This window comes from Macaca fascicularis, chromosome 6, assembly GCF_037993035.2.
Source record: "Macaca fascicularis isolate 582-1 chromosome 6, T2T-MFA8v1.1".
Lineage (NCBI taxonomy): Eukaryota > Metazoa > Chordata > Mammalia > Primates > Cercopithecidae > Macaca > Macaca fascicularis.
This window is the reverse complement of record NC_088380.1, coordinates 8,327,729-8,341,687: the sequence shown is the minus strand read 5'-3', so window position 1 is coordinate 8,341,687 and position 13,959 is coordinate 8,327,729. Positions and strand designations below refer to the sequence as shown.

At 37.3% G+C, this 13,959-nt stretch overlaps 1 long non-coding RNA gene across 4 annotated transcripts in view; it reads right to left on the bottom strand.

The window, feature by feature from the left end:
* The window catches only part of LOC102133425 (uncharacterized), a 150,568-nt gene that overhangs the window by 90,130 nt on the left and 46,479 nt on the right, over positions 1-13,959 (bottom strand). The gene's annotated exons all lie outside the window — the stretch shown is intronic.

Below are 13,959 nucleotides of genomic sequence, written 5' to 3'. Positions count from 1 at the left end.
CATCATATTAATGGGGAGAAACTTGAAGTTTTTCCAGTAAGATTAGGAACAAGGTGAGAATATTCTCTTTCAGCACTGTTTTTCAACATTATACTGGAAGTCCCAGCTAAGAAAGTAATACAAGGAAAAAAAAATAAAAAACATATTTTATATGGGTGTGGTGGCACATGCCTGTAATCCCAGCTGCTTGGGAGGCTGAGGCAGCAGAATTGCTTGAATCCAGGAGGTGGAGGTTGCAGTTAGTTGAAATCGTGCCACTGCACTCCAGCCTGGTGACAGAGCGAGAGTCCATCTCAAGAAAAAAAAGAAAAAAAAAAAAAGGCCATAAAAAATAAAATATGTATCGAGAAGGAACAAATAAGATTGTCTTATCACAGATACATAATCATCTGTGTATAATTTTTTTTTAAAACTAGTTTGCAGAATATAATGTCAAATACAAAGTCAATCACTTTGCTATATACCAGCAATGAATGAATAGAATTTGAAATTAAAAACACAATATCACTTATATTAGCAACCCCACAAATGAAATAAGTATAAATCTAAAATATTTGCAAGATCTATATGAAGAAAATTACAAAATTCAGGCAAAATAAATCAAAGAAGAAGTAAATAAATGGAGAGATATTCCATGTTCATGAGTAGGAAAACTTGTTATCAAAATGTCAGTTCTTCATACCATCATCTATAGATTAACTGCAATTTCAATCAAAATTCCAAGAAGTTAATTTTTATATATTGACACACTAGTTCTAAAATTTATATAGAGACGCAAAAAAAAAAACAGAATAGCCAACACGATTTTGGAGGAGAAAAACAAAGTTAGAGGATTTAAGCACCTGATTTCAGACTTATTTTAAAGCTACAGTAATCAAGACAGTTAAATATTAGCCTAAGAATAGACAGATAAATCAATGGAACAGAATGGAGAGTTCAGAAGTAGAGCCACATAAGTATAGACAACTGATTTTTAACAAAGGAGTAAAGACAATACCAGATAGATAAAAGACAATCTTTTCAACAAATGATGCTGAAACAATAGGACATCTTCAGACAAAAACAAAAACAAAATTCCTGAATCTAAAGAGGCATTACACTCTTCCCAAAAATTAACTCAAAATGAATAACAGACCTAAACATAAAATTCAAAACCCCAAATTATAAAACTCCTAAAATACAATACAAGAGAATATCTAGACTATCCTGGGTTTGGTAATGATTTTTCAGGTACATCACCAAAGGCACAATCAATAAAAGAAAAAGTTGAAAAGCTTTACTTTATTACAACTAAAAGTTCTGCTCTGAGCAAGACAGTCAAGAGAATGAAAATAGAAGTCATAGACTGGGATCAAATATTTGCAAAAGATATAGCTGATAAAGTACTGTTTTCAAAAATAAAAAAATTAAAACTCAACAATAGGTAAACAAACAACTCAATTTAAAAATGGGCCAGTCCAGGAGCCATGGCTCACACCTGTAATCCCAGCACTTTGGGAGGCCGAGGTGGGCAGACCATGATATCAGGAGATCAAGACCATCCTGGCCAACATGGTGAAACCCCATCTTTTCTAAAAACACAAAAATCAGCTGGGCGTGGTGGCACATGCCTGTAATTCCAGCTACTCAGGAGGCTGAGGCAGCACAATCGCTTGAATCCAGGAGGCGGAGGTTGCAGTGAGTCAAGATCGCACCACTGGACTCCAGCCTGGTGACAGAGTGAGAGTCCATCTCAAGAAAAAAAAAAAAAAATGGGCCAAAGGCCTTAACATACATCTCATCAAAGAAGATATACAGATTGTAAATAAGCATATGAAAAGATGCTCTATGTCACATACCATCATGGAGGTGCAAATTGAAATAACAAGATCCCAGCACATGCTTATTAGAATGACCAAAAGTCAAAACAGTGACAACACCAAATGCTGGTGGAGAGGTGTAGCAGCAAGCACTCTCATTCATTGCTGGTGGGGAACATGGTACAGCCACTTTGGAAGACAGTCTGGTGGTTTCTTATAAAATTAAACATACTCTTACCATATGATTCAGCAATCATATTTCTTAGTGTTTTTACAAAGGAGTTGAAACCTTATGTTCACACAAAAATCTGCATTTGGATGTTTATAGCAGCTTTATTCACAATTGCCAAAATCTGGAAGCAACCAAGATGTCCTTCGGAAAGTGAATGGATAAATAAACTGTGGCAGATCCCGACAATAGACTATTATTCAGGGCTAAAAATTAGCTATTGAGCCGTGAGAAGACAGAGAAAACTTAAATATTACTACATGAAAGAAGTACGTCTGACATTCTGGAAGAGCCAATACTATGGAGACTGTGAAAAGCTCTCAGTGGTTGCTGGGTTAGTGGGGAGGGGGGAATAAATAGGCAGAGCACAGGTGATTTTCTTGGGCAGTGAAGCTACTCTGTATGATACTATAAAGAATGGATACATACCACTATATATTTGTTTAAATTCATAGAGTGTACAAGGCCAAGAGTGAACCCTAATGTAAACTGTGGAAGTGAACTGATAATGATGTGCCAATATAGGTTTGTCAAATATAACAAACAACCACTCTTTGGAAGATGTTGATAAAGGGGGAGGTTCTGCATGTATGGGGATAGGTTGCATACGAAAAATCTAAGCATCTTTTATTAAAACTGCTCTAAACAATTTAAGTCTATTAAAACAAAATTTTGAAAACTTACGGAATTAAGTTTCTTTGTTTCTCTTACTAGAAAAAGACATTTTAAGTGACAGGTCAAAGATCCATTTATCAGTCAATTACAGTTTAGTATGAATAAACATAGAGCTTTTCTTAAGTGAGAATGCAAGTTCTCTTTAACCCTTCTGGTTCAAACTGACTCTCACATCTCCACTTCTGGTGAGAGCTTGCCCAGCATTTGAGTGATCTTAATACTCACTTCAAAGAACGTCAACTAGAAAGAATCATTAAAGTCACTTTAATGAGGACCCCATTTCCATTACCTTCCGTGTGGGCTGCTGATGTGCACTTTTGCTACGAAGGATAGCAACCTCACATCTCCATTAATGTGAGCAGACCCAGTTCCTTCATTCTGAAGCCTGGTTAGATTTTATCTTTGTACCTCTATGTCTTCAGCCAACTTCATATCGGATTCTGATTCTTCCATCTAAAACTGATTTCAGGACAAGTTTCATTTAGAAATGAAAGACTTTATTTTAGAGATATAAAAATTTAGAGTATTGGTTTAAATTCAGAGATGAAAATAAAATATGTGCAACAATATTGCCAGAATCACAGAAAAATACAGTCTTTCTGACTAGAAAAAAATATTACTGGTAATAATAATAGTTAAGACCAACACAAATGAATTGTTGGGTTTACTCAGCGCGTCTCATACTGCAATTGCCCACTACACTCAGGAAATTTCAAAAGCAATGCAAAATCTTTCTTCTGGTCAGAACAAGAAATATGAGTCCCAGCCTCCTGCCTTGTTAGGGAACAGAGGGGACTGCTCTGAGGTCATGAGAAGGGTATTTGGTTTCCCACCCCACTGTGCCATAGCTGTTTTAGGACCTCTGCTCCTTCCACACTTTGTCTACATAATTAAAAGCCAAGTGGTGCTGATACCTCAGATTATGATGGGTACAAGGCTCAAAATCAAACTAAGATACTTTATGCTTAAATTTATTTTAAACATCCACATCAGGGTGCTGTGCAAACTATAGCTTATTTCTTGTCTCTTCACTCTTGCTTTTTCATTACTATTCAGTTTTCCATTCCTGATCCATCTTACCTTTTTAGAATGCCTAAATTCTCTAACGAATTCATCCTGGGTAATGTAAGGTATGTGAAATATGTACATAAATATATATATATATATGCACACACATATATATACACATATATATTATTCATGTTAGTAATTGTATTTTCACACTAAACTCTTATAAGAGAAAAGATCTGAACTCATCAGGTGATTACCAACATTGTTGCCATATAATTCTATCGGATCAGGGAAAATCCCTAGAGAAAAGAAATGGGAGTAAAAGGAGGATTTGATTCGTACTCAAGAGCTGTAGCCACAGAAAATCTGTCATTTATTCAACCTGTATTGAACTTGTACTTCTGAAGTGTGCATTTAATGTAAAGTTTTCAACTTTAAAAATGGCACATAAGGCAAGAAGAAATAGCCAAATTTAGATATGGATGAATGCTAATCTGTTCATATGTGAAGGTAAATGCTTATGAAAAAATAAAAAGTATTTGAAGAACCATGTGTGACAGCGCAAGGGGTTTGCTCTGCTTCTTTCAAGCTCTGCTTTCCCACAATTTCAGTGTTTGTAGCAGCAAGTGTTAGGTGACCTCAGGTCCTCACTTGTCCTTCAGTCAACAAAGGATAATAACAGTTGCTTGAAAGTCACTCACAGGACATTCTAAAGATTAATGAGAAAATGTTCTCCTGCTCAGTGTTCCTCTGAAAATGATGGTATCAAACTGGAAGGCGTATTGTCTCATATCCTGAGAAGAAAAATACGCAGAAATAAAGTGTTTGCTCCTTGAATGAATAGAAAGTTCTGCCATATATTTGGGCAGAAAGCCCTAATTTTTAAAGTACTGTGACTGAATAAGTTTCATGTTTGAGAAGAAGCATTTCTCCAGATTTTCATACTTAAATTTCTCATTGTCCTCTTCTGATAACTTGGAAATAAGCATTATTTAAATTTATAACTGATGCCAGAAAACTAGAAATCATGCTGAACATTAAATAAACATATGTTTATATCTGTGGATTGGTATATCTCATATAGTTCTGTTTAAGGTTGAAAACTCAATGTTTGAGGTCATTCAAATCCTCTGCATTATAATGTGATGGTCATTACATTATGATTTTGATGATAAATAATTTTTATTATATAACATAACATACAAAATTCATTTTGTACAAAAAAATTCTTGTTTTTTCATGTCTTGGTTATTCTAGTTATTTAATTGGCCATCGTTTTCTCATGTTTTGAAGTCAATTATAATACATTATATCTGTGAAAGAATTTCAGGTAATTTTTGTATTTCATGGGGTTTTACTAATACAAGAAAAATTTACATGAATTGGGGCCATTATATTTTGCCAACAGAATCACAAATTAACATATCAAGGCCGACTAAATTAACTCTTCAAAATTAAATGTGCTTTTGCTGTTGTTCATTTGCTTAATTCTACTCCACTTAATTAGTCCTGCTGTCTTCACTCATATCAACACTCCCTTCCCCATCTACTCTAAATTCTTATCAGCAAAGTGGTTTGGCGTTTACCAAGTGCACAGTCAACAATATTTATTTATCTGTTCAGATGTAAGAATAAATGCTTATGAAAAAATTAAAAGCTGAAAAGAATATTCTTTGAAAATATACCTTTTTCCCAGATATAGTGCATAGATTTTAAAAAGGCACAGGCTCTGATAAAGAGTTTAGGAGATTCTTGAAACACAGTAAGAATAGGACTTTAAAAAATGAAAGAATTAAATGTTTGAACTGCACCTATCTTTGTGAAAATGATTCATAAAGTGAGATATAAGATATTTGAGAACTGTGTCAAGAATAAAACCACAGAATAAAAATGTTAGGTACTCTTTTACGTCCATTTCAATGGCTGTTTAAGAAATGGCTGCTATAACCAGAGTGAAGTTTAGAAACAGTTTCCTTATAGATGCTGCACAATTTATGTGGCCACTTATCATTACAAGAGCATAAACAAATAATTATTTGAAGAAACGTGTATTTCTGAATGATTGTCAGAGGAGCTCAGGAGGAGGAAAAGCAATATCATGGGGGATGAATTTGAGGGTTTCTCAAGGTTTGCTGCATGTTAGATCCACCTGGAGAATTTTTAAGGTAACACTGATTGAGTCTGTCCCAGAGACACTGATGTGGTCATTGCAGGGAAAGCTGGGATGTAGCATCATTAAAAATCTCCCTAGGTGATTTCAACATGAAGAAAGTTTTGAGGTTTATATTTAGTTCAGTTCACATAAATTGAAGAGTCACATTCCCTGGTCTATATATTTTCTTGTTCTAACACCAAGGCTCAAACGGAGCTGCCATTTATGACTGGATTTTGGCAGAGGTCTTCTGTGTCCCTCATCCACTGTTCTCATCTGGCTGAGAATCGTTTCCCAGACTTGAGCTTCTTACACTTTTGTGGGCTTAGGAGCCACCTGGGGATGTTGTTAAAGTGCAAATTCTGTTTCAGGCGATCTGGGGTGAAGCCCACACCTCAGCATGTCTAACAAGCTCCCATGAGATGCTGCTGGGTGGATGGTCCAGGAACCACATTTTGAGTGGTCAGTAACTAGACTTTATTTGCTTAATGATTCTTCCTTCCAAACACCATTAAAATTTCTTTTGAATGCATTTGTATTGTGGGAAGAGAAGAGAGATTCAATAAGCTATCAATATATAAACATCCTCACTAATTATTATAATGTGGATGTTGTCCACATTGTTTCTTACTGTCTATGTGCAATGCAAATATATCAACGTTCTCATTAAGTTCTGTCATTTGTAAATCAAATTAACAGGGCAGACTTCCTGCCTGAGAATTGTAATGGTACCCATTTTTTTAGGACTATGTGATGACATTCTATACTATGATAACTGGTAGAAATTTCAGTCCCAGACTCATATGTGCAAAAAACATACTTTTATTTTTCTGTAGCACCGCTTAGTGTGGACTCTGAGTTACCAGTTAGCCAGTAGAAAGTTTAGCGCTAGCTCTTGGCTGGAAGTTGGGGGGTTGTGGGGACAGGATGCAACTTTGAGTGCTAGGGCTTATCCCACAGCTTTGGACCATTCTTATGTCAAGACACCAAGAGTTGGGGAGTGGAAACTAAGGGTTCCTTTATCAGTCCATAAAACAGTATGCCATAACGCAGGAGCTACAGGCATGGGGCAAAGGCAGAGGGCTAACTACATGTGCAATATGCTTTGATTGGCTGATTGATTTACTATGCACTATGGGAAACATCCACTCTGGTAATTCACTCAGCCAATTTTTATTTGTAGATATATAAGATAATACTCCATAAAATAAACAATATGGTGGCCATATTTCATCTGTGAGCTTTTTGGCCAGTTTCTAGGTAGGAGAATATGTATATGCAAAGGGTTTTGATGAGAGATTATAAATGCGTAAGTATTCTTACACAATGTAAGTGCTAGTTCCAACAACCTCCTGCCAATGCTTCTACCTTTTTTTTTTTTTTTTTGAGATGGAGTCTACCTCTGTCACCCAGGCTGGAGTGCAGTGGTGCGATCTCAGCTCACTGCAACCTCTGCTTCCAGGGTTCAAGCCATTCTCCTGCCTCAGTCTCCCAAGTAGCTAGGACTACAGGCGTCCACCACCATGCCTGGCCAATTTTTGTATTTTTAGTAGAGACAAGGTTTTACCACACTGGCCAGGCTGATCTCGAACTCCTGACCTCAAGTGATTTACCTGCCTAGGTCTCTCAAAGTGCTGAGATTACAGGCATGAGCCACCACACCTGGCCACTTCTACCATTTTTAATAAATTTCTCTAACTGGATAAATTTTAAACTATTACTATTTAAATTTCAAACTATTACCATTTAAATTTCCTGTTGGAAGTATTTCCCATTCATATGGCTTGCTTCTTTTTTTAACTATGATTTTGTCTTTTAATTTGGAAGGGGTATTTCTGTTATGTGGCAAGTATTTGTCTTGATTTATCTATTGTTTGAAATCTTTAATGACAAAAGATTTTTGAATGTTTAAAAATGAATTAAATCATCTATTTCTACTCATGTTTCAGTGCTAGTGCCTGCTTAGAAAATCTTCCATTACCATCTTACAATATAGGAAGCTAAATTTTCTTCTAGAACTTTTATCTTTGACATGTAACATTTAAATCTTTAATCATTCTCTAATACTTGTTTCCTCACCTTGCACCAGCATCAGTTATCCTCATTCTTTCAAGTCTTTGTCAGTCTCAATATTTTCACTTGCATTTCTGAGGCACAGCGTCCCTCCTTAAAGGAGAACCACATTTTATCAGAGAAGGCTCTGAAAACCACCCACTGAAATATGGGGCAGATTAACAAGGTGTTAAACAGAGATGAAAACACTTGGATCGGGTAAAAGGAGGATCAGAGGAATCGCAAAATCTGAGGAGTTTGAGATTGGTCTTTAACCCATTTATGCCTAGTGTCTCATTATTGGGATGCTAACCTTGTGGGAGTTGTTTTTATCTTACTGCTCAAGGTCATGGGCCAAGGTCTAATTTTTCACACATATAAAAATTGCAAACTCCGGCATAATTAGGGAGGAGAGGACCTCTGGAAGAAATGAGCAAAAGAAAGGAACTTACAGCAGCTTCTCTCCCAAGAAAACTATATTCACAGAGTCACCGGCCATGAAAGGCATGGTGCAGGGGAGATGCGAGAAGCTCTGCTTTCTGAGTTGTTGAACTTCTAGATTGCTGAGTGTGGGGTGTGAAAGCATGAGGGGAAAGATAAAGAGAACTATGAAACCAGCTTATAGAGAATCTTAAATGCATAATTAACTATTTCAGCTTATTTTATAGCCCAAGGACAACCATTGAAGGATTGCATATAGAAGATGATTCTTGCTGCAGGAAGCAAGATCAGTGGTGCAAAACCTGATTTTAACATGAGAAGACAATGAATTCACAGCTTCCATGTCACTAATTCTTTAAATTTGCACACGACAGTCTGAATTGCAACTGGCATTAAAGAAGAGGACATATTTCCTACCTAAAATGAGACGTGATCTCCGAGGAGAAAGATATGCATGAAAGACAACAGCACAAGGTCACCTGAAATTGGTACCAAAAATGAGACATGCAACCAGTCACAAGGGTTGAGAGAACAAAGAATCTTCCGCTCAAGAAAATAAAGAAAGAATTCCGGGAAAGGGAGCAATGAGTACATGAAAGAGATTATTTCAAAGAGGTTGATGAATAGATGATGGAAAGATAATGTATCAGATACATATTAGATAATATATTTAATACATATTAGATATATATAATGTATATGTAATATGATATGTAATACATATGGATATTATATCCACATATAATTTCTGTGGATGTTATAGAAGTTAGATAGATAAGAGAAAAAAAGTTATAGAGGAAAGAAAGCTTATGACACATTTTAACAATCACCAGTTTTTAACTCAACTGGAATAGTGGGGACTAAATAGATAAATTAAAACGAGGCTGTAAATGGCCTTAAAAGCCCAATTAAGGAAACCTACCTCTATAATCGCATGACCTAAGGGACTTCCTCCCCTCTGTTCAGAGGTCAGCCCTTTCCAGGTCATAAATGGGAAGAGGGAAGAGTGTACTGTGTGGTTCTCTAGAGATACCACCTCCGCTCCTGCTCCTCAGGTCCACAGCCCCTCCCGCCCTCTCTGGGTCTCCTGCTCCTCAGGTCTACAACCCCTCCTGCCCTCTCTGGGTCGCTGCCCTCCTCCCTGGTGCTGCTGCTGCTCAGGAAGCCACTCCTCAGCATAGATAAAGGTAGAGAGGCCTCGCCTGTCCCCACCATTCTTCTTTTACTGTCCGTAGCACCACCCGCCCAAGGCTTTACATTTGGGCCAGCATTCATGGAAGTGTGGGGTCCAATTGACCCAGGACAATTCCCCAGTTCTGAAGAGATGCTTTCAAGAAGCCAAGACCTTTCAAGGCATTTTCCCTGTGGGTCAGCTCAAGTTCTACTAGTTTCTCTTGTTCACTTGTCCATAGCTATCTGAGAAAGGACACCTGCTCAAACCTCTAATGGGCCAGTCTTTACCCACCTCTCTGGAATGGCACTTAAAACTCACGAGGGTGGCTTTGCTCATGAACCATCTCCTCTCAGAAAAGTACATGTTGATATCTTTGGCATCCCTGGTACCAAGAATGTTCCCGGAAGGGATGTAATGCTCTCCAATTCCAGCGGCAGAGCCCAGGGTTGCACAGACAATCCGTGAAACAGGTGGAGCCACTGCAGGTTTCTCACCAGGGAAGGGGCATGATCCAACTGGTATCAAACAGAAGAATTTCCCAGTTGCAGTGTGTGTCACAGGCTATCAGGAAGGCGTTTCAGAATGAAGTGATTTAGGAGACTGTAACCATGGAGCAGAACTAGAATGAGCACCGGGGGTCCATCTGGAATTCGGTATGCTCACTGGAGCTACAGGTGTTGGTATTGAGAGTCAAGTCATGAAGACCCCCCAGCTCACTGTTGGGGACAGGAACCACTCACCTATGCATCAAGATTCATCCTGCACAGACACTGACTGCTGACCCAACCCCGCTGCAGCCTCCCTGCCACCTGAGGGCCACTGGCCCAGTCCAGACAAAGGCCTTGGGCCCCACTCTTGTCTGCTGTACCTGCAAAAGTTCCTCATCCCAGTGATACTTGTTGTCTTGTGCTCATCTCTTCCTAGCATTGCTAAAGGGGGCTGTTTCATGAGCCTAATACATCTCTTGACCAATGTGAGAACACAGGCACCATTTCTGGCTTATCTGGACCTGAACACTCCACTCGCCTGTTAGAGATAATGACACGGCCAAATAATAAGTGAGGTTAGTAAGCTTTACTTCTTCTGTCATGCCTGGACAGCAGCTCTGCCCAACATTTTTCTTCTCTATTTTTTCTTTTCTTTTTTCTTATTTAAAAAAATCCTTATATCTAGGGGACACAACCATAGCATTTGATCAGTGTAAAAAACCTTGAAATTATCTGATTTTGTTTTTGAACGTGGCCTTTGGGAGCCAAGGACACACATCACACAGGGACCTTCCATGAGAGGAGCCACATCTGTTTGATTCATTTTGGCCTTTTGTTTGTAAGAATCTAAATAACATTCTAAGAAAATAAGTTTTTCAAAAGTAATGATTTCTTATTTGTCAACTAAGGGACATAACTAGCATTTTCTTGTGGGCAGAAATGCATATGAACAAGAAGCACTAACTTAATGATACCCTGGAAATCACAGAGCTTGAGGCTTGGTTACCATGGAGATACTACCCGCCTCTCGCCTGCGGCACATTTGTGACAATAAAGATGAACTGTTGCTTTTGTACTTTGGTCCTTGGGTAGACTCTATCACAGAGAGCCAATGCTCTTGATTTTACAGAGAATAATATGAGGATAAAGCATTCCCTTGCAGGGCATTATCCTCAGAGATTTTGGTTTACTTAGTTTCTGGGCCCAGAACACTGAAATATTTTCTAAAGCTTTCCAGGTGACAATAAAGTCCATTCAGGGTTATAACTTTCTGACTTAATGTGAGATAGGTACTTAATGGCAAGCAATTGTTCCAAAGCCTTTTCTTTTAAATCAGTCCCCAAACTAATTTTTAAAATAAGGCAGGGAAATTCAGATTTGGGGAAGATGGAGTAGACATTCTTTTTTTCTATTTCTCCAGCTGAGTACAACTGAAAACTCCAGACAGTGTACATCAACAAACATGGAAAGACTTTGAAGAAAGCACAGCTAGTGAGCATTAGCACCAAGGGAGGACACAGTGATGAGTTCCCTGGGTTATTTTTTTTGTTTTCTTGTCTCATAAATTCAAGACTGGGACATAGAGAAGCCACCACTCAAGAAACAAAAATAGGCATAGAAACAAAAAGCCCCAGATAAAGCCTGCTCTCTCCTACCAAAGGACCAGGAAAGGGGTAGCTTAGCAGGACTGAAAACTCTTAGATGATAATTATTCTACTATGAACACCACAGAAAATACTGCAGCCCTACACCCACCTTCTCCAGCAAAGGCCTAGACTTCCACCCTTGCTGGGCTATAATGATGTGCCCCACACCAGAGCAGGGAATATCACAGAAGGTTGAGTGGAGGTTTTCATCTCTGCCAAACAGTAAGGGATTCCCCTATGGTGGAAGTAGAGGCCATGGGAGAACCAGAACTTCCACTATCACCTGATGGTACCAAGATGGCTCCTCCTCCTCACTAACATGGTGTTAAAGAAGGCTGCCTGGGAAGTCAAAATGTTCACCATCAATCAATGGTGATGGGGCCGTGCACCTCTACAGTCAGTGGAAGCTGTATGTGAAGTGATAATGAGGCACCTTTTCTACTTCCCACCCAGCAGAGACTTGGCAGGAAGACTGGACTCCTAGTCTTATCCCCTACATGCCTCTCTTTCCTCACCATTTATCATGGCAATAGAAGCCAAGTGGAAAACCTGTATTTCCAGCCCCACCAGGCAGCATTGAGAAGGTACTGCTATCCCCGTTGAAGTGGTATCAGAGGAGATCTACTAAAACACACTTTAAATAAGAACCAGAGTCTTACAACATAATACCCAAAATATTCATAGTTCATTGAAAGTTATCTCATGAAAAGAATCATGAAGAACTAAACGTGAATAAGAAAAAAAAAATCAGACACAAACATTGGGATAACATAGATGTTAGCACTATCTGATGAGGATTGTAAAACAGCCAACATGAAAATGTTTCAAAAAGCAATGACAAATATGCTTGAAACCAATGATAATATTAAAAGCCTCAGGAAAAAAATAGAAGATATAAAGAAAAACATAGAAAAATTTTAGACATAAAATTCAATATGACAAAGTTTTTTTTTTTTTTTTAATTGGATGGGATTGATGGCAGAATGGAGAGAACAGAGGAAAGAGTTAGTGTACTTGAGCATACAGCAATAGAAAATACCCAGTTTGAGTGGAAGAGAAAAAATAGACTGGAAAAAAACTAGCAGAGCCTCAGGAACATGTGAGACTACAACTAAATCTCTAACACTCATGTCACTGGAGCTTCAGAAGCAGAGGAGAAGGGGGAGTGGAGGTGAAGAGTATTTTTTTTTTAAAAAGGCTATATTTTCCCAATTTTGGCAAAAGAAAAACATCCATAGACTTAGGAAGCTGAGTGAATCCCAAAAATAATAAATAAATGTAAAAATGCACACCAGGACGCATTATAATCAAACTTCTGAAAACTAAAGAAAATCTTAAAAGCAAAATCATACAATGATTCACTTTTCACTAAATGAAAGCAGCCTTTTAATCAAAAAACATGGATGCCACAAGAAAGCAGTACTTTGTTCAAGTGTTTAAATCAAATGATTGTCAATTCAGGATTTAATATCCAGCAAAACATACTGTACCTCAGGAATTAAGATGAAGTCAAGATATTTTTAGATGAAGAAATTTGTCACCAGCATAGTTTTTCAAAAATAAAGACTAAAATAATTTATCTAAGAAGAAAGGAAATTGTAAAAGAATAAGTCACAGAAAATTGGGAGAGAAGGAAGAATGCAGTAAAAATAAAAGATGAGAAATGTAAAATGTTCAGGCATTACACAAGAAGGAAGGAAAAAATGGAAAAATAATAAACAGAATAAACAGAAAAATTAAATGTTAAACTATAACACAATCATTATATAAAACATTAACAATTTTATTAAATTGTATTACATATAAATGGTCTAACTACATTAATTCAGAGACAAAGTTTAGAAGCATGGATTAAAAATGTGACATAACTATGTGCTATCTATAAGATATTACCTCTAATATAAGAATACATGTAGGTCAAAAGTAAAAAAAAAAAAAGGAAAAAGATATGCCATGCAAACAAAAATGAAAAGAAACTGAGTGGATAAATTAATATAATAAAGTAGACCTCAGAGCAAAGAAAATTATAAGGACAGAGGAACATTATGTAATGATAAAAGGATCAATTCATCGAGAAGACACAGCAATTCTAAATGTGTATGCACCAGCAACAGAGTTGAAAAATGTATAAAGCAAACACCAGTAGAATTAGAAGTAGAAAAATACAAATGCACAATCATAGTTGGAGATTTCAACACTCTTTTCTCAATAATTGATAGAGAAACTAGACCAAAAATCAGCAATTATATAGAAGAATTTAACATCATTCATCAAAGGGATCTAATCAACATT